We start from the raw sequence: 21726 nt of genomic DNA on the forward strand, positions 1-21726 counted from the left end.
AAACTTTGATTGCAATGATTTCTGAAAGATTGTTTTGCTTAACGTTGTAACTTAAATATGTTGTTTTGTTTTATTTTATAGCTGCGTTGGAGATACTGTCCATTTATTTAAAACTTTAAAGTTTTGGTTAACAGTGTCCAGTTTGGATATCCCTATGAAATTTAATTTGGATATAATCAGTTCTTTTAATTGTTAATACGACAGCGTGTTTGTACAGTCAAAACATATCTATCTATCTCTCCCTGTCTTTCGTTCTCTCTCGCTCTCTATCTGTTTGTCTGTTTGTCTGTCTCCCTCTCTCTCCCCCTCTCTTTCTCTCTCTCTATGTACTTATCTATCTATCTATCTATCTATATATATATATATATATATTGCAAGTACTGTCAGAGCATGAGATGCGAATATTTATTTAAGCTATTGATGCAAATCAAGTTCTTTTGTCTTCAGGGAAATGACTTTGGTTGCATATTTTTTCTAAAATAAAGATGTCTAAAGAGTACATATATAATTATGCTTTCTAATACATGCATATTAAAATCAAATGCTACTGAACAATGTTTAAAATAGATTTCCTTCGATACTGTTTTACACTTGCGATAATATTATTTCAAATTCAAAGTTCAATTTATTTTTTACAGAAATACAGTATTTTCCCAAATTCATAGCAAACATAAATTCTTTCTACCATTGTGTTCTCATTAATCTGGCAATTCCTATAATTCTAATCCCCGATTATTATCGATGGCAGGCATTTAGCAGTTGTGTTGTTCTGATATCTGTAAACATTAGTACACATGGGTTATTACACATACAAAGTTTAGTCCCATGAGAGAGCATGGTCATTTGTGGCTCATAAAAAATCTAACGGGTAGGCAGAGGTAACATGTTTTTGATTTAGAGAGACAGTTGTGCTGTAGAGTTGATCGCATGAATTGTGATGATTGTCCATAACAAAATAACATATTTGTTGTTATTTAAAGTTTTTATCCACAAGAAAATCTTGGTCGTTGCCTATCTGTAATATTGATTGTTTGTTTGACCATTGTGACTGGCAACCAGGTATTCTAATGATGGAGCGTTTTGTGTAACTCTATACATGTAATCTTTCAGCAGTGGATTAATTATGGGGCTTGTTATATACCAAGTGTTTTGGGACTGTACAGGTATATTGTATGATATCTGTCTTATTATGAGTGAATATATTTTTACTATATAAGAAAAGTATCTCATATTTAATATTTGAGTAAAACAATCATTCTTTTAGTCGTGTGAAATTAACGTGAATCATTTTTACTATTTGAGAAAAACACATCATTCTCTTTGTCGCGTGAAATTGCTGTGAATCAGTGACCTTTGTTCTTGTACCGTGTAAGGTCAATTACCTTTATTCAAAGTTATGTTACATTATTAGGTTCATGCTGATTGTGTCAATTATTCCAATATGTGGATCTTATACACGCACGTATTAAACATAATTCTTTTTCCATTCAAGTCACTCATCAAGAAACATTGTATTATTATCTACCATCAAATGTGTTCTTTTATAAATCCGAAATCCTAACCGGTGTTCTTGATATAAGTGTTTGATGCAAACGTGAGTGTTAAGAATATCTCTTTAAGTTTCGTTTACAATTCATAGTGATACCCATAGGTTTTTAAAATCAAGAAGGCATTCCTTAAAATTGGCTTGATTAGTTTTAAAATCTAAAAGGTACCTTTTCGTTGATACTGAAGATCTAATAGAAACGGTTAATGTAAACCAGTTACTGAACGACTCGTTTGTAAAGTTATGTTCTGATTTTGAGAGATTGTCATACAGACCAACAGACATACAGACTGACAGACATACAGACTGACAAACAGATACAGACATGAAACAGGTCTCAATATTGAAACAAATGTTGCTCAACATGCATATGAAACAATACATTTTTTTATGTTTTATCAAGGATAGTTTCTCCACATGTGATAACATCGCTGTATCATTCAAATCGGAACCTCGGCTTTAGCAGTATCAATTGCTTCCACTGATACATTTCGATATATCATTAGTCATTAATAGAATGTTCAGTCTTCTACTAAAGTGATTTTGTATGCATTTTTATGCATTTTAATCTTACACTGTTATCATTTTTAAAAATAAATTAAATAAATGTTAAACGTAATATGCTGGGCATTGAAACATATTGTGATCACTGAGTGTGAGTATTATATAATTTTTAAGCTCACTTAAGTGAAACATTTATTTTTGGTTGTCAAAAGAATGTTATTTGATCCAGTTTATCTTATGATGTTACTAACATATACACGCATAATTTAAGAATTTGCATTTAAATTGTAAAATAGGACAATTCACTGTAACAGGCTAATGTTAAAACACGGTCGTTTGAAAAGAAGGCGGATCTTGAAATAAATTACAATGATTTATATGATGTCAATTATTAGCCGTATAGTAGCTGTTTGGGTATAGGGTGTGTCAAATGTTTATGACCCGGGTATAAATAGAAGGAGAACAAACTCTTGTAAGGAGTTGTACGCCAGCTGTAGAGGCAGAATAGATAAAAACCATAGTGAACCAGAAATGAGAGGACTGACAGTGTTCCTTTGTGTCTTCCTGTGCATGACTGCCACGATGATGGGCACCGTAGAATCAGGAGCAGTTGACAATGGAGCAGTGGATGCTCAAGGTACGGATAACTCTTTCTAACTTTTCCACTCGAAACACACACACACACACACACACACACACACACAGACACACAGACATACACACACACAGCTTCTAAAAGGACATTATACATCATAGGCATTTTAAGATTCATAACAATTTCCAGTAGCATCACTGAATTCATGAGATATTCCAGTCGCCCAGTGTGTATCAGAAGAACACCAAAGACATTTAATGAAATACTGATCATGCACATGATAGTTCAATGCAGTGAAACTTGAGCTTAAACAAGAAAGTTCAAGCCCCAGAGGCAAGATACAAGTTTAACTCAAGGATAGCACTAGGTTTTCGAGGCATTGTGTAATATCTTCACTTTTCGAGTAAAGAATAATTATTAAACATGATAACGTAAATAACAAATTCATTGGTTCACATAGGCTTAGTATCATTTGTTACTGATAAAAAAATTTCTCGCCGTTATACTTCTTTTATTAACATGCATCCTTTTGTTTTTGCTCCATTTTAGGTCTGGGTGCTGAGGGTAAGAAAACCCTTTGTTTTCAGTAATAAAATTAATATTTGTTTCCCTCTGTAAATAAATGTTTCATCGCATCAAATGTAAAAAGAATAGGGAAGAAGCTACACTAGATATGCTAAGCAAATGGGAAATTTAAAGCACCATTGAACTTTGAGACGTTAAAATTATAAACAACATTGCTTGAAATGGTCTCTTTAAGACTTTCTTTCTGCAATGAGTCTACGAAATGTAGGAGTTTTAACTGATAAAGATACATTATCTAATTAAATTAATCCGGCCTGGGGACAAAAGAAAATCTAAAAGAATTGTAACATTATCGTGTTTAAGTCAACTTTATTCTCATTGATACATGTTTGGGTGTTTTCTGTTACGATGACAGACGTACTTTTGACAGATTCCTAAATTTTATAAAACGATGAACACACCGTGGCATGATGAAAAGTTTTGTTTTGATTTCATTGTATTTGTCATCTCTCAGTGAAGAAAACGCATCGATAATGAATGGAATATTACAAGCAAGAATTTGTCATATAACATCTTCGAGCAAGCATATTTTATTAATTTGGAAAACGAGGACCAGTTATGACATCGCTGCTCGTTGCCATTTAGATTTAAACCTAATAACTGTGCATGTTATTTTTGGAAACAAGCGCTGATCTGTTGGGGTGCTATTGCCTAAATGGTGTAGTACTATCTATCTGATAATAATTCATTTTCTGTTGTGTGAAACATTCATTTATTTATTGATTGTAGGTTTGTTTTTGATTATATGGCATATCTCTTTGATTATTTAAAGGTTTCATATGATAAAAATGTGTTTTACTTATTTCAGCCAAGAACGAAGGGGTTCCAGCAAAGGGCGGTGAGTATTTACAACATGTAAACTTTAGTACTAGTATTTGTCCTATCGAGAATTGCTATCTTGAAACACGAGGCATCCGTCAGCATATACAATCCCCACCCCTTCATGACATATCTAAAACGAGAAATACATCTTCTAAAATGTAGACTTGATTATATTTGTACATAACCATATCTATTGGAAATAGTTTATGATGCGAAATAAGATTGTCAGGTGTATGTTGAATATGAAACGATTTGGGGAAATATTAATATTCATAAATATTTAAATCGTTGTTCAGCTTTTCGTTAGCAAATATAACTTAGGTTTAGTTTTCGTTGCATTCTGGACAATGCTCGAATTATGAATATCCAACCTTTCTAAAAGTTGCATAGATATATTGATTTACATTTAATTTCCTAGCACATTATTTTATCAGATATGACCCAGGCTGGCTGCTTGGTTACTGCGACATTGGAAACACTAATTACTTAGATACATTTTATCTTTTTGTCGATCAGAAAGGCTCTCTAAACTCAATATTATTAATTAATGAAATAATATGTAACGTAACCAGAAACTTATTTAGTACAGATTTTAGTCATAATTGTATTTAGTATTCAATTTTACAACTTATACATTATTTATATCATTCCGGTGAAGTCCATGTAATTTGTTTTTGATCTTTGGTTCATTGTGTTTCTAATTCTATTTCATATATTTTATTAACCTTGCAGGGAAGAGAATGTGTATTGGTCCAGGGTGTTTCTTTTGATCGAAGTAAGTTTCTACCATTTACATATTTACTATTTTGTTTATATACTTTTTTGCATACCATTCCTTAACACATAATGACAACTGTGTGGCACATCTGGTCATTCCAGAAATACCTCGAATGTGCAAGGTGTAGAGATTACACGTTCATTTTTTTGCTAGAACTGAAGATCAGTCTTCAACAAGCGCTGCATGAATACAATTTGGTTTTCTTCTAAGCTTATTTAAATACATGATATATTTCAAGCATTAAAGAAATACTTCAAAATGGACTTCCCAGTCCTATTTCAAACAGGTTGAATCGTTCATACATTTGAAGTATAATTTGGTAACTCAGATACAGAAGTTGATGTCAACATCTGAGAATGTAAGGAACGCATGCTCCCATCATAGCCTTCACTCCTTTGATTTTCGCATAATCTACTTCTAAAAACGTCCTAAAGAATAATTTGAGAGGCAAAACGCCATGCTGGTAAATCATCTACGGCGACGCATTGAAGGTTTACTTAAATAAAAGGATACATGATCATGTCAATTGTTTTGAATGGAATTGATATTGGAAGGTGCACTGGAGAAATAAAAATTGTTGGATATGGCTCTCCCTTACTTTTGGGCTTGACAATTTGATTTTCTAACATAGGCTACACATAGAAAACAATATAAAACAAATTATTCCGATACGTAACAGAATGTTTAGCTATCGGAAGAGGACGCTTGAATTACAAAATATCCAGTTTTTTTTATCATTTTATCACGGTTCCATATTTATTCAAAACGTCACTTTTGAAAATATGATGATATAGAGATAATATTAAATGTTCAGTGCAAAAATCCAAAATATGTCTTGAGAATTAAATGACAGCCACTCGATACAGTTTAAATCATTTTAAATGAACAAATGTCTCTTAGGACTAAATACATTAGTTACAGAAGTTGTTTTCCCATTTGTTTTAAAAAATTCGGTATTTGCGCTACTCTGTCTTTCCTCTTCTTATTTATTGCTACCTAATTAGCGAAAATTAAGAAAACACGAAACTTTCTCATCATATGAAAAGAGTTTACAAGATGACGTTTTAATTTTTTTCTTTACATACGCTATCGCATGTATCGCTCTCTCTCTCTCTCTCTCTCTCTCTCTCTCTCTCTCTCTCTCTATATATATATATATATATATATATATATATATATATATATATATATATATATATATATATATATATATATATATATATACATACTTCTGTTTCTGTGTGTGAATGATATACTTTAGAAGAGAATGTTCTTATACATTTTTGTTTTCAGGCTGGAAGAAGTGTATGGGCCATCACGGACTGTGACTTAATTTGACCAACGAGTACAACACATCATGCAACTAATCTGCATTTGTTCTTCTAACTTATGTAATCATCCCATGACGCTTTACATATATTGTCCTATTTTGCAATGTCTTTTTGATGAAATATAAAGATGACATTTGAGATATTTAACTGTTTAGCTGAATTGAAAAGAAAACATTGGAGAATTTTACGATACGAAAATCTGACATTTATTCCTATGTTATGTCGCTTTAAAATGCGAACTTTCTCGATCCACATCCACTCTCGCAGTGTATAGCACTTAAAACGGATATTCCAATTTTGCAATAAAATGATATATATACAGTAATGTTTCCTTTATTAAAATAAAATACAGAACAACATTAAATGGGCTCCTTTAGAAAAATCATGTAGAACCCACACAACATTTTCCTCAAACTGAATTGTTTCAATAAATGTTCTATTGTTATATACACATTAAATGCTTGAAAACATTTGATTGTATTGTGTTTTCATATATATTTTGCAATTATATAACAAATGGTATACGAATGCTGAAAACACCAGACAATTCATCCTTGGTAGAGTTTTCGTATAAAGCCGTAAAAACAAACATTATATAAGGCCTTGATGCTTCAGAGATAAACAGAAAAAGTAGAGATGCGTGTGTGTCAAGATTTAAAAACATTGAGGGGTGTGTGTAAATGTGGCACGTGTTCAATGATTGAGGGGAACGTTCAAATAAGTCTTATAATCAGGTATGGTATAAGTTAAAAAGCCAAAACTAACAGCAACGAGATAGTAGCGATGATGAGACTTATGATTTTTTAGAAAGATTGTGTGTTGGAGAGAACGTTCATGGTGGAAGAGGATTTGTCTTTACCTGTTCCGGATAGGTGTTTGTGTACAAAACAGTGGTGATGGGATGAGCTAGAATTTTCGGCCCCTAAAAAGGTAGCGCGGTTAGATGCATATTTGTATGTGCTGACTGGATTATGATGACATACATTTATATCTATCGATTACAAAATATCTTTCATATAACTGTTTACAATATAAACAAAAATTAGTCCATATGCTTTATAGCTAGGTAACCCTGATATATTCCACGAATGCAATAATCTGACATCGCACTATCAAAACGATCAAGTTTCCATTCCATGTTAAAATTGTTGAAACACACATACATACATACATACATACATACATACATACATACACAGATACATGCAAACATACAAACTTACATACATACAAACAAACAAATACATACATACATACATACATACATACATAATTACAAAAATAAATACATACATAGATACATGCATACATACATACATACATACATACTTGCATACATACATGCATGCATGCATACATACAAACAAACGTACATAAATACATACATACATATATACATGCATAGATACATACACACGTACACACATACATACATACATACATACATACTTATATGCATACATGCTAACCTACATACATACTAACTTACATGCATGCATACAGTCATGCCGATGAAATCCATATTGGAATGCGATGACGTATACTGTCATCTTTATAACATTGATGCGTCAACAGTTCTTTGTGAAATAAGAGAAAATGATCCGTTTTTTTTTTAATTCCCATTAAACTTTCATAAGATCTCTTTGTCCAAAATCTCTGTATGAGCACTGAAATATTCTCAAGGGACAATAATGATCTTTTAGAGTGCAAATAAGTTGAAGAAAATATAAAATATAACTCCATTCGGTCACAACAGGTCAAATACCTTGACGTCAGAATGTTCAGAAGACCATCTGTGCAAATTTTATATATTATACAATTAAAACGCAAAACAGATTCCCGGATGAGGGTTAACTCTCCGGTAAAACCATTTGTTCGAGAACAGCGTAGATGCTATTTACGTCAAAAGTTACATAGTCCCAGTCAGCATCGATTTCGCTCATATCAGTCACACATTAAGAACGAATTAAAATAAGAAGTTGTTTACTCGATTGTCAATCAATGTCAGGAACTATGTCAGCTTTTAGATACAAAGGTTTATTTTTAGGTGTTTACGAAAAAGACCTCAGATCGAAATAATTTCTGGAAAATGTCAAATTCTAGTAAACAAAATTTCATTATTTTAACATGAAATGGAATAAAAGTTAATTTTAAAACTAAACAACAAACAATTAAATTGAATCAAATGGGAATTAAATAAATATATATAACTACTTGTGATACAAAGATGTATTATTGTTTGGGATATAATTCATAATACTGTAAACAGTATCCTTCAGATTGCTTATAAAGGTTAGGAAGTTCTACCAGAAGTTCTTACATATTACATAGCTTTATTTCAGCCTAAAGTGTATTATACTTTTGCCCAGGTTTCAAAAGAATGCTTTGAGTGTCATCTTAATAGCCTTTTAAATTAGAACTACTACGTGTGCAAGAGCGTGTAAACCATAACAAGAAAGTCTATATATGCAATTCACTGGAGAATGAGTATATTGTAGCTGTATAATGTCAGTCATATAAAGGACTACATAATACATATCTAGACAAGTATTATTATAGAGCAATAACGAAAATTAAAATTTACTTGATAATATTAATTTTTACCTTATCTAATTAAATCATAAACGTCATCAAAATAACATGCCTGAATGCATTTGGATGTGTTCCTATATTATAAACCAATATAAGGATCTTATGCTAAGTTATCAACGGATTAATTACATTTAAATGTCCCCATTAAATCACAAGTCAGTTCAATATTAAATCATGCCAAGGGATCATATAAGAATTCCAAAGAAGGATAGAGACTGGCTTCTTTTATTTTGATTCAATTTTCAGACAATAGTTTGTTTACCTTAGCAAATTGTACGCATTGACTCATCTACCTTTTTTTCTGCAAAAAAGGATTTGTTTAAGTGACACCCAAAAAATCTTCTTATTCTCTCTCTGTCTCTCTCTCTGTCTCTCTCTGTACAATCTTTGACACAATAACGCCGGAGTGATTATAGTCAGAATAAAAGAACACAGATCCTGGTCTAGTAAGACATTACACAAAGTCAAATGAAGAAACTGTTATTCGCACCGGAGTTCAATACAACACTTAACACATAATTTGTTTTACACTTATTTATCTTTTTGAAATAACAATAATGAGGGGATATTTTATCTTTTCATTTTATATTAACATGGCAGCAAGGAATAAGCACAACATACATGCAAATTGCAATTATAATTAAATTTGGTACTGCTTTTTGGCAACTGTTAGTAAGTGATACAGACTTCAGAAAATAGCATTTTATAACATTTAATATATGAATGAAATCTGTTTTAGAGATGGAATATGTTGTTATTTATTTGCTTCAGAAACATTAATCCCAAAGAGAAGATTAAGACTGCAACAAGTATTATTAGTGGACCTATTTATTGTTGAAAATCACATGTTTTGATGTATCAGAGATCGAATATCATGTAATTAATAAACTATTGTTCTGATTTATTGCGAGTGTATCCTTCCTTATTCAAATATGCACTTGATATATGTTGTTTTAGAACCAATAGTATGTCACGTCATGTAACAAATAAGGAGAAAGTTGTTACACTGCCTAATTTGATATCAGACAAATAACAAATATGGGTATTGTTGTCTAGTGGACTGGTGTCAATTAGGACAGCAGACGATTCAATGACGTGAACAACTAGAGCAATACAGAAATTTTGAATTGCCAAAATGCTATTAATTTCCTTTGTTCTAATTCTCATTAAAGAACACATTAATTGAATATTAAAAGTATGCCATAACTTATGTTAGGTGTTCTAGGCTACTAGGGAGATACTGAATGTCATATGGTGGCTGAATAAGGACGGGATAATTCTTTTACCTTAGACAATAATCATACATTCTCTGTCACTGTAAACTATATTTTTCTGCACAAGACTGTTTCACGTGATTCAGAAAACCAAACCTTACATCACCTCTCTCTCTCTCAGTTTTAGTACTGGAATATAAATCATCATAGTAATTACTATGAGCATCTTAATGTAGTGTGCAGATTGTTAAAGACTTTGTTTAATTGTTGTGTAAAAGTAACAACTTTAAACTTCAGCAATCAAATTCAAGCTGATTTTGCATTTACGTCATATGGGGATATTGTTCAAAATGTGAACAATTGCTTTAGAATACGTAAGCAACATAAAGATAAGGATGGATGAACAAAACGGACGTGAGTTATAATAAAAGGTGACAAGACAATAATGCACCATCATGAAGTACAGACAAGCAATACAATATGAAAATTTGTGGATCCAGAAGTTGAAAAGTGAAATAAAATAAATAGAAAGAAATGAAAGGAAAGTAATAAAGTGATTTTCAAAGTGAACATGTTCAAAGCATGAATTGAGACCTGTACGGGAGTAATTTTGGTCTGGGCGACTGGTGTATGGCGCATGCCTGTTAAAACGTTGAGGTTTCGCTCCAGTAACGTGTGCATGGTAGAAAGGTTGTAATTACATTCCCGTGGTTCGATGCTTCGTAATCGAGTCTGCCCCATCAAATGTACTAGACTGAATGTATATAATTTGCTGAAAATGTTGTTAACCCCTACATAATCAAATCATAAGTAAGGGAGGGCGAACTTCCAAAATATCACTGCTGCTGAAGTTCAATACAGTTGAACTTGCCATATGGTTTACCGATTCACTCAGAGTTATCCTATTACTTGGAGCAGGATATGTTAGAAAGTCTTTTATAGTTATCGTTCCTTCAAATTATCGAAAGACAAAATCGTTACAGAAACTATATACTTTAGCATAATGTTTAAGGGCAGGCGATTACAATGCTGAATGTATGACGCCGATGAATGTTCAAGTCTACAACGGTACTCTTTAGATGAAAGTAACTAAAGATGACCAAAAACGAGGAAATAATCTAAGCTACGACAGAAACAAAATATTATGGTACAAATGTTAGTCAAATTGCTCGCATTGGATTGTTTGGGTAAATTTACTGGCATGGATTGCTCAATATCTAGATGCATTATATTGTACAAGAAAAAAGAACAAATGCTTCATTCATTTATTTACAGTTCTGTGCCTGCTATGTTCAGTACCATTGAAATTATGTTTTAAAGCAATAAAGTTTGATTCGACGTTTTTTCCATCATGTTGTACTTGAGATAATGAAAGTTATAGTATAACCTTGAAATGTATAGTTGCTGGAATTAAATGGTAGGTATCGTATGATCATTATTGAGCCAATGGATTCCAAACATATTACAATTAGCCATATATCTACAAGAAATAGCTGATGGACAATTGTATTGCTATTTTTCAATCTTTTAATATGTTGCAATTAGATGGATCCAAAAGATGCCAAATGTCGTTTTTTTTCAGGAACGCTAAAGAACCTGACAGCTTAACGTGACTGAGAATTTTGAACCTTCTTTAAAGGATATCTAAATAATTGAACTGTATCCAATATAAAACAATAGGTTTTATCGTTATGTTCATTTATGTCACTTTTAAGATGAATGTTTCTTTCCAAGCATTATCACTTGCTATCATCTTATAAAATAAACTGTTTTGTGGATTTAACGGTTATCTTGAAAACATATAATTAATGACATTATTGTTTAGAAATAATTCATGACTGTGTTGAAGTTACAAACAGTTGCTAATATTTCAATGGAAACTAATAGTATTAGTGTACCTAGATACATAAAAAGTGAAACAAACTGAGCACAAAATATTCGCCCCCGCTCAAATTTAAAAAATAACCTAAGTCATCAACACACTTGATAATTTAGGCATTACTATCTCCATGGTACATTGCATGCAATCTATCTACTTATTAAGATTATTTCAGTTATAATCATATACATCAAGAATGGTTGCATAATCTGAAGTTTTAGCATTAGTTCAACAGTATGCTTATACACTTTCGTGAAACATCATACTCATAACTAACAATACCACAATTTCATTATCAATAGTCATGTTACCGATAGTAGTAGTGTGTGTGTTTGTGTGTGTGATTCGGAATTTGACACGTCCATTTAATAATTTTCAAGTCATACGGCAACGAGATCTACAGTGTGGCAGTCATAGTGATGTGTAGCACTGTAGTATCATGCCGCAGACATGTAACATCATGTCCCACTCGCCAAATTATCCTATCAAGAAGGCAACCATACCTAACACTTACCTCTTAATGCTGAATGCCAAATAAGACGTCTGCTAGTAGCATTTTTCTAGGTCTGTTGAACTATTTGGCCGGTGTTTGAACCCAGAACCCCTCGCATCCGAGGCGAACTCTCTAATCACGTAGGCCATCGGTATGGTTGTAGTAGTAGTTCAGTTGCTGTTATCGTTCTACAGCACATGTACTTAAACGTATTGTTAATATTTCATTTCTGTCTACGATTGTTATTGATATTAGTTTCCGGATTAGGTCTAAATATTGTCACTCTACTTCATATTATAAAGATTTTGATTTTAAATTTATTGAAGAAAGTTTAAATTGGCTTATTTCCCGAACAACAAAGGTACATTTTGTAACAGTGAAATGCAAGGTAAATGTTGAAGTACTTCCTTTCATTGATGAGGCCTAATACATTAATTCAAATATTACCAATATAAAAATAAAGATAAATCCGTATTAGAAGAGGAGACATAATTCGCTTTCTAAAAGTACAGATAAACGACATTTAAAATGCAGTTGATTTACGTTTTTGATGCTCTGTGCCTGTGTGCGCATAGATTGGCAAAGAACCTCGTGACTCGATTTTTTCTGACTCGACCTGTCTCTTTCCCCGAAATGTATGTCTGCTTTAATGTATATACAATGGTATAGTTTGACAACATGCTAAAATAAATTAGTTTTCGTGAACATGTAGCTATGACATTCCTTAAACATTGATAGAATGTTTCTGCCCTGGCAGGTAGCATAAGATGACATGTTGATGTTATATTTTGGATACGTCTTTATCTAAGTTTGAAAGAAGGTATTGAGATATAAACTAACTTCGTAATAGTTGATAAATGCCTAAGTCCGTGTCCGTTATCTCAGCAAAAGATATGACCAAGATTGAGCAATATATCAATAAAATTTATTTGTGATTCTAACAAAATTGTATTTGTTGATTTTAAGACCAAACATCACCATAAATCTGCAAATGAAGTCCTCAAATCTAGTTTCATGAACAAAGAAAAACCATAACTCAGATGGGACAGCGTCATTTACTCAAATGTGCTAATTAGTAGTATTGGTCATGGCCGTGAAACTGAGGAGTGGTCTTTCGTGAAACATTTTCAGTGCCTTCCAATCATTACTTCATATCCTTGTCATGTCTTAAAATAATCATTATAGTTTACAATTTGATGAATATCTCAAGAAATATGAGGAACGATTGAGAGCCCCTATATGAATGAATAAAACACCTCACATTTTGAAAGCTATTTGCTGTGTCAATGAATACATTTCAAGTTTAATTCTGCGTTGATAAAGAGAGAATAGTGCTGCAAGTGATTGTAACGAAACCGATTTGGAAATGTTTGGGAATTTAAAAAGACACAACTCTGCACATTCAAGTGATTTTTCAACTACAGCAGGCATTACGTAATGTGGTCAAATAATGAAAATATTTGTAAAAAGGGAACATTTAAAGGAATGAATTTATCTTTTTCACAGACGCTATTGGGAATACAAAAACAAGGTAATCATTTAAATATTGTTATTGAAACAGAATAATTTGTATATTCATAAATTGTTTCATTCTATGATGTATGTGTTAGTGATTACTTCAAGATATTTGTATTATGTCCACTTGGTCCTAGCTTTGTTTTGACACCTTTCCCAATAATTATGTCCTTTTATCTGTGAATTATATATAGTTTGTTATATTTATTATCTGTATTTATTGTCAATATATTGAGCTTCATAACACATTTTTCAACATGTCATATTAAAGTATAAGCATTTTTATCATTGTTTTTAATGATGGGATGAGATACCAAAAATGGAGATACAGTTACAGATTATTTGTATTTAATAGCATCAGTTCAAAAGGTTACTTACCAAGCAATTTGTTAAGTTTATGCTATTCTCTTTAATTTGTATTTCATTTTGCCGTAATGATGTGCTATGTTATATTTATTTTATATTTTTTGTGTTATTTAAATTAAAATAGTTTTGATGTGAAACTTTGATTGCAATGATTTCTGAAAGATTGTTTTGCTTAACGTTGTAACTTAAATATGTTGTTTTGTTTTATTTTATAGCTGCGTTGGAGATACTGTCCATTTATTTAAAACTTTAAAGTTTTGGTTAACAGTGTCCAGTTTGGATATCCCTATGAAATTTAATTTGGATATAATCAGTTCTTTTAATTGTTAATACGACAGCGTGTTTGTACAGTCAAAACATATCTATCTATCTATCTCTCCCTGTCTTTCGTTCTCTCTCGCTCTCTGTCTGTCTGTCTGTCTGTTTGTCTGTCTCCCTCTCTCTCCCCCTCTCTTTCTCTCTCTCTATCTACTTATCTATCTATCTATCTATCTATATATATATATATATATATATATATATATATATATATATATATATATATATATATATATATATATATATATATATATATATATATATATATATATATAGTGTGATGCTTTTAGGCTCTTATATACGTAACAAGAAACTAGTGAAGAAAACAAACTTTAACAAATCTGACAAAAATGATTTATTTCCTTAGAAACACAAGGTAAAAATGAACTTACCACTTTATGAATCAAATCCAAAAATAATCCAAAATTAAAAAGTCCTAGTAATAAAAGTCATAATAAAATTGAGTTCGAATCCTTATGATGCGGTCAGCGTCCTACTGATATGTCAACAGTTCTTTGTTGAATCACAGAAAATAATATAGTATTGTGTTTTAATTCTGTAATTTCTATAACTGTTCTGGTCGAAGAATTAATTTAGAGAATTGGTATTTCCAAGTAAAACAAACTTGTAATCCCAAAAAATTAAATTAAACAAAATAACTAGCCCAAAAGCTGGTCAGACCATAAAACACTAATATCTCAAGTGTTAATGCACTAATAATTATTATTTCTCAAAACATCAGTAATAAATCTAAACAGTCAGAAATGAACAATATCAAATAAGTAAATAATGTTACATTATAATAGCATGCAATGAATTATTATAATAGCATGCATATATATATATATATATATATATATATATATATATATATATATATATATATATATATATATATATATATATATATATATATATATATATATATATATTATAATTATTTACAGGCATCCGCCCCAAAATAAGACTATGAAGTTTTGGATAAAACACCAAAGAATGACATTCTGTTTGTGCAAGTCGATTCGATTGCCCTGATAGGCGAGAACGCTTGCCTGTCCTGGGAAGGAACATGTTGACGCTACTGCAATGCACTGACGGGCTAGAGAGAATTGAGGCTCCTGGTATTTGCTAGTTACAACGTTCTTATGCTGTCAAACACCTTCGGCCAACACACAGTATCTAGAAGATGGACATGGCAGGGCCCAAGCAGAGACCATCACAGTCAGATCGACTACATCATGGTGAAGAGGCGCATACAGTCAAATGTACTGATCGCCATGACCCGAAGCTTTTCCGAAGCGGACATAGCAAATGACCATGATCTGGTGATGATGACATTCATACTACATCTAAAGAAACTCATGAAAGAGAGCCACATACAAATCAAGTTTAATCTCGATACAATTAAGGATAACCAAGTAGCAAAACCCTTCCGGGCAATGATTGGTGGGAAATTTGCACCGCTCGCCTTCCTCGACGCTGAGAACACCGACAGGGACACGTTGATCACTATCTTCAATAAAACCACGACCGAAACAGCCAGCGAGATCCATGGTAGAAATCGTCTAGTCAAGAAGACATGGGTCATGGCCGAGGTCCTGAACCTGTGTGATAACAGGAGGGAACTAAATACAAAAATGAACGATACAGAAGGGGCAGATCAGTACAAGGCAGTCAACCAGTAAGTCAAGAAAAGCATGAAAAGAGCAAAATGGAACTGGATAGAAGAAAAGTTCAAAGATATTGAGAGTAACTTGAAACGTAACGAAGGCAGAAAAGCATACCAACTGGTCTAAGTTCTAACACGCACAAACTAACGGAGGGCTACCTCCTATAGGACAAAGCCGGAAACTGCCTCACAGAAGAAAAATATATTATGAAAATATTGACAATAAAAGAGTACGGCGCGGACATTTGCACCCACCGAGCTACAATAGATCCAGAGTTACTGAATGTCCATCCAGCCACTAGCAACGACAAACACCCTATCATACGTGACGGAGTAGAAGCCGCATTTAGATCGCTGACAAGAGGAAGTCAGCGGGAGTGGACATCACGGCACAACTGATCCAACCTGGGGGAGAAGCAATGATTAGCACATTCACAAACATCATGTGATATGTACCTCGAACACCAGCAAGATATGTGCCACATATTTGTTGATTTCAAGAAGGCATTTGACAGGATAGGGCATACCACCTTGTGGGCGACCATAAGACTGAAGAACATCAATGCCAACCTCATCACAGTAATAAAGAACCTCTATGACAAGATCACCAGTGCAGTATACTTCAAGGGCAGCATAGTAGACTGGTTCAGAACGACAGTCGGATTGAAACAAGGCTGTCTGCTCTCTCCTACACTATTCAACATATTTCTGGAGATAATCATGGCATACATACTTGATTAGCATAGAGAAACAGTCAGTATTTGAGTCAAAACAGTCACCAACTTACGTTTAGCCGACGAAAGTGATCAACTAGCCGAAAATGAGCAAGAATTAGCAAGCTTAGTAGAGAACCTCAACAAAATATCTGCAACCTACGATATGGGAATCAGTGAAGAGAAGATCAAACTGATAACCAACAAGACCACGGGCAGTCCACAGCTTCAAGTGTTTTGGGGCAACTGTAACAGATGAAGTACTCTCCAGGATTGCACGGACAACAGCAGCGCTTACAAAACTGAATCCCATCTGGAATGAAAAGAACATTGCACTCAGTTCAAAGACCAGACTGATTCACTCACTGGTGATCGCCATAGTTCTCTATGCCTGCGAATCATGGACCATAACAGCTGACTTAGAGAAAAGCATACAGACCACAAATATTAAATGTTTCCGACAGATCCTCGGCGTCACGTAGAATGACCATGCCACCAAACTAGAAATACGGCAAAGGATCAGAACTAACATTTTGCCTCAAGAAGACCTACTGATCATAGTAATAAAAAGCGTAAACTGCAGTTGTATGGGCATATATCACGATCATCAGGGCTTGCCAAGACAATCCTGCAAGGCACTGTACAAGGAAGACCAAAGAGAGACAGGCAAATGAAGAGGTGGGAAAATAACGTTCGAGAGTAGACAGGCTTGACATTGAGCGACGCACTGAGAAAGAGGGAAAATTGAAAGGATTGGATCAAGCTGGGTATGTTGCACTTAGATGGCTGCCTCCGTTTATAGGTGAAATGTTTTAAGCACATGTGTGAATTTTATCAGAAGCGTTAATCTTTGTAGTCAAAGATACTACATGGAAAGATACGTACGTTTCATGATTCTACCATCAACCCATTTTCGACTGCAACTGATACTCATACATTGTTTCTTCGTTTTGGTGCATTGTGATTAATAATTCATTGGAGAAGAATGCCGGTTTGGCGATGTGATTGTCTCTAATAACCGTCGTAGGTTTTATCATTATATTGCGCGTGCCTTGTACGGATCGAATTGACGCTCCTGATTTCAGACACATGGTTTCATAAAGAGCTATAAATCAACATATATTTTCTAACATTTGCATCATGTAATGCACGAAGAAACAATAAACGAAATAGCTATTTTTGACTACAATGTTTGTCAATGCCTTTGACGATACACTGTTGTAACTGAAATGATAATAAAGGGTCATCTCTCCCCCACCTTTAATTATTTACAAATATCTCCTAATATAATATTTCATTATTGTTTATTTCTTTTTATTATTCATTTAACACAAAGATAAGAAAGAAAGACATATGCTTTAAGTATAAGATAAGAAAGAAAGACATATGCTTTAAGTATGAATGTGTGTACCGTATAAAAACTCACTACTTACTAAATTCACAGCAACAGTAACGGAAATTTGCCTCGTTCTAGGATGACGTGACCGATGACACCATCCAGATTCTAAGCCAAATTAGGCAATGTTGTCGGTAATTTTTGGACAGAAACAGAAACACTTCGCTAATTGTAGCGGTTAATTTCGAAAATTCGGCGCGAGCAACTTTGCTATGGTACAGCGAATTTGTAATTTGCACATATCCTACGAACAGCAATAAACATTTGTCAATTAAGAATTTCTCCATATTTAATCTTGTATGGTTCATATAAATGTTCTAATATAATTGGTAATATTTTACCGTCATCGTTTTAAAGCCGGATACATGAAACTTGGATCAATTATCGAACTGTGGGTGTACATTACGCTACAGTTTTCTTTTACTAAACTCCACATGGAAGATGACCTCATGTACTCCATCTCGTATATTATGATATACAAACTATGGGAATTCCTTTTAAATTATCAGTCTTCTTAAAGAAAAGAACATTAAAAATAAAAATGATACATTTTAACTTCGATCAATTATATTGAAACGTATTTCATTTCAGTAATAACAATTGCTGTAATTTAATTTAATATTAAATTAAGTTTTGCATATTTAATACTGAATTTCAGTGTAGGCATGTCTGACATAAAATACAAAATGTGACATATATTGTCTTTCCTAGTACTGAATGGAATGATTACGTTTAGGAAAATGAAAATTCTAATAATTGGTAAATTTTTACCTACTTTGTTTTAACTGTTACTCTTTATGGAACAGTTTGTCATTCGATCATTGTAATACAATACCATTTTACAGTGACACAGATGGTGAGAAACGCTGTTTTACAATCGATGTAATTGTTCCAAGTGAAGGTACGTTTACTGCAGATGTTATTTTTAATCTATGAGGCTTTGATGAATACAAGGCACGTATTAATACTTTCACTTCAATCTCTATACATAATATCGCTGTCCTAATAATGCACATGCTAAATACTGTAATTAACCAAGGGGGTCCATTTACCGAGCGAATTCAACCCTAGCGTGATTCCAGCTAGAAGGCACTTGTTTTTCTTGTTTCAAAGGGTTTCTCCTCAACTACTGCTATAAACGGGAACTTCCAACGCGTCCAGACTATAAATGATTTTCCTCTAATCAATGCATGGCCACAACTATCACATTTGCATTATAACTTCACACTTACACGAGAACACCACAATTGTATGATTTATAATTATTATATTTCCGTAATGTAGTGCCAGTATTTCACGCCGTGCAAATATACAACCAAAATTCCAAATACAGGGAACTGCGTTCCCTACGCAACCATAGATCAAATCATGATTTTAAGTCTCATTTTGCCTGTAACTCTACATCATATTTACGATCAAACAACAATAAAAGGCGTATCCAGATGACGAAACTTTCCGTTCTCAATTAACCCATTGTATAATTTACGTCATCATCATAAATGCAGTCCATGGTCTCACATAATCAATCCAAACAATTAGATTTTAAATAGGGACTACTTGGATAGGGGGACAATTAAATGCTCTGGCCTCAGCTCAGTACGTAATTAAACCAACCATCATGAGATCTCATCAACACTGCATACTGTAACGTTTCACCTTAGCAACTGACTAATTTGTCTGGCTGAGGACTATCTACCCAACACCGACTTCCCAAAATTCTTACAAGTAATGACGAAAACCTGTTAAATCCTTAACTTGGTGAGATATATACAAATGGCGCATATTCCACATTTATTACAATACAATCTAATAACACATTCAAGTACTTTCAACAATCTCTGTTTCTAATATTGCTGTCCAAATATATCAGTGTTAAAGACATTATACTCACACATTCAAGTACTTTTGCACTTTTAATTCATGTTCCCAAACTTTCTCTGTTAGATCCTTGCCTACCAAGCCCATGTAAGAATTCAGGGCGATGCTTGAAACAACATAATTCCACTATCAAGTGCATCTGTGGAGAGTACTACACTGGCCAATTTTGTGAGAAAGGTGAGTTCTTGTTACGAATACATAATCTCTCCTGGATGAATAACCCTTTCATACTTAAGAATTTACAAATTCATTGTAATACAATTGAGATGTAAAATATGATCTGAACCGAATCGCAAAGGTCATTACAGTGTCAATGCAAAAATATACTTGCGCTACTATAATACATTCATATAATAAACCAAAAGATATATTTGTGAAAATACTAGCAACTGTATCCTCTTGACCTGATCGGATACAAGGCAGATGTAAAAGGATAAAATATATGTGGGTCCTTGTAATAGATTCATTTATATTCAGTTCGTGTCAGGAACACTATTGGAAGGGGACAGAGTGAAAAGCGAAGAACAATTGAAGTTGCATGTAATGTCAATACAATTTATACCTATTCAGGACACACATTATTGAAGTTGCTCAACATTAAGAGGTTACTGTTAGGACTGGTCAGGCTAGTGTCAGAATAATGTGACTGGGTGGGACATTATGATACATGTCTGCGGCATGATGCCCCAGTGCGAGACTATACATTGTCACACGGCAGACATCGTACAGATATGACCGAAAAATGTTAAGGCTAAGTTACAAATCCAATCACACACACTACATACATACATACATACATACATACATACATACATACATACATACATACATACATACATACATACATATACATATATATATGTGTGTGTGTGTGTTTCTAAAATACAAAATGATTAATAATAATTCCTTTATAATCAACAGGACCCTGTCATGCAACTAACTGGCCATGTAAACATGGATATTGTGAGGTCAATCAAGATGGCCAAACTTGCTTCTGCTCTTTGGGTTACAAGGGACAAAATTGCTCGGATGGTAAGATCTCACCAATCTTTCTCTACTTCTCACGTTTTGTCTTTCTCTTTTTCTCAGTAGCATTTTGGTATTTACAATGAGACGCCAATGTCTCGCAATCATTCTGCTTGCTGCGGGGAAGTTCGGATCAAAATAGGCCTATTTGTATTGTTGCATCCGAGGGGTCTCATGTTGAGTCAATCAACACTCCATCAACACTCATGTGGGAGCGTGATTTGATATTCCATGTTTTTCTTATTTCCCAGAACCTCAAGACAATAGTTCTTGTCAACTGAAAGGTGTTTAAATGCGCAAATAATACAGCAATTTTTTTAAAATTAACTAATGATCTTACATCGCGAAATTCTTAGCTCAACTTGTATGGTTTTTCACATTTGTTCATATTTGTATGATTGACGAATTAGCCTTTTCGAGCAATAAACACCTAATGTAAGCAGTTAGTACCATCTCTAATTACTAAACACGTATGCCTAAACATATCCATAGAATTACATATTCTA

The 21726-nt window shown here is 33.2% G+C and overlaps 1 long non-coding RNA gene across 1 annotated transcript; it reads left to right on the forward strand.

The window, feature by feature from the left end:
* Nucleotides 1-2504: 2504 nt before the first annotated feature.
* Nucleotides 2505-6633, forward strand: LOC149804904 (uncharacterized). The gene is made up of 5 exons (XR_016414688.1): nucleotides 2505-2687; nucleotides 3195-3209; nucleotides 4039-4068; nucleotides 4785-4827; nucleotides 6124-6633. It is a non-coding gene; the product is annotated as an uncharacterized LOC149804904 (long non-coding RNA).
* The last annotated feature ends 15093 nt before the right edge of the window (nucleotides 6634-21726 follow it).

The sequence above is a fragment of the Sinohyriopsis cumingii genome, chromosome 2 (genome assembly GCF_028554795.1).
Source record: "Sinohyriopsis cumingii isolate HCF-2022 chromosome 2, ASM2855479v2, whole genome shotgun sequence".
In the NCBI taxonomy this organism is placed as follows: Eukaryota; Metazoa; Mollusca; class Bivalvia; order Unionida; family Unionidae; genus Sinohyriopsis; species Sinohyriopsis cumingii.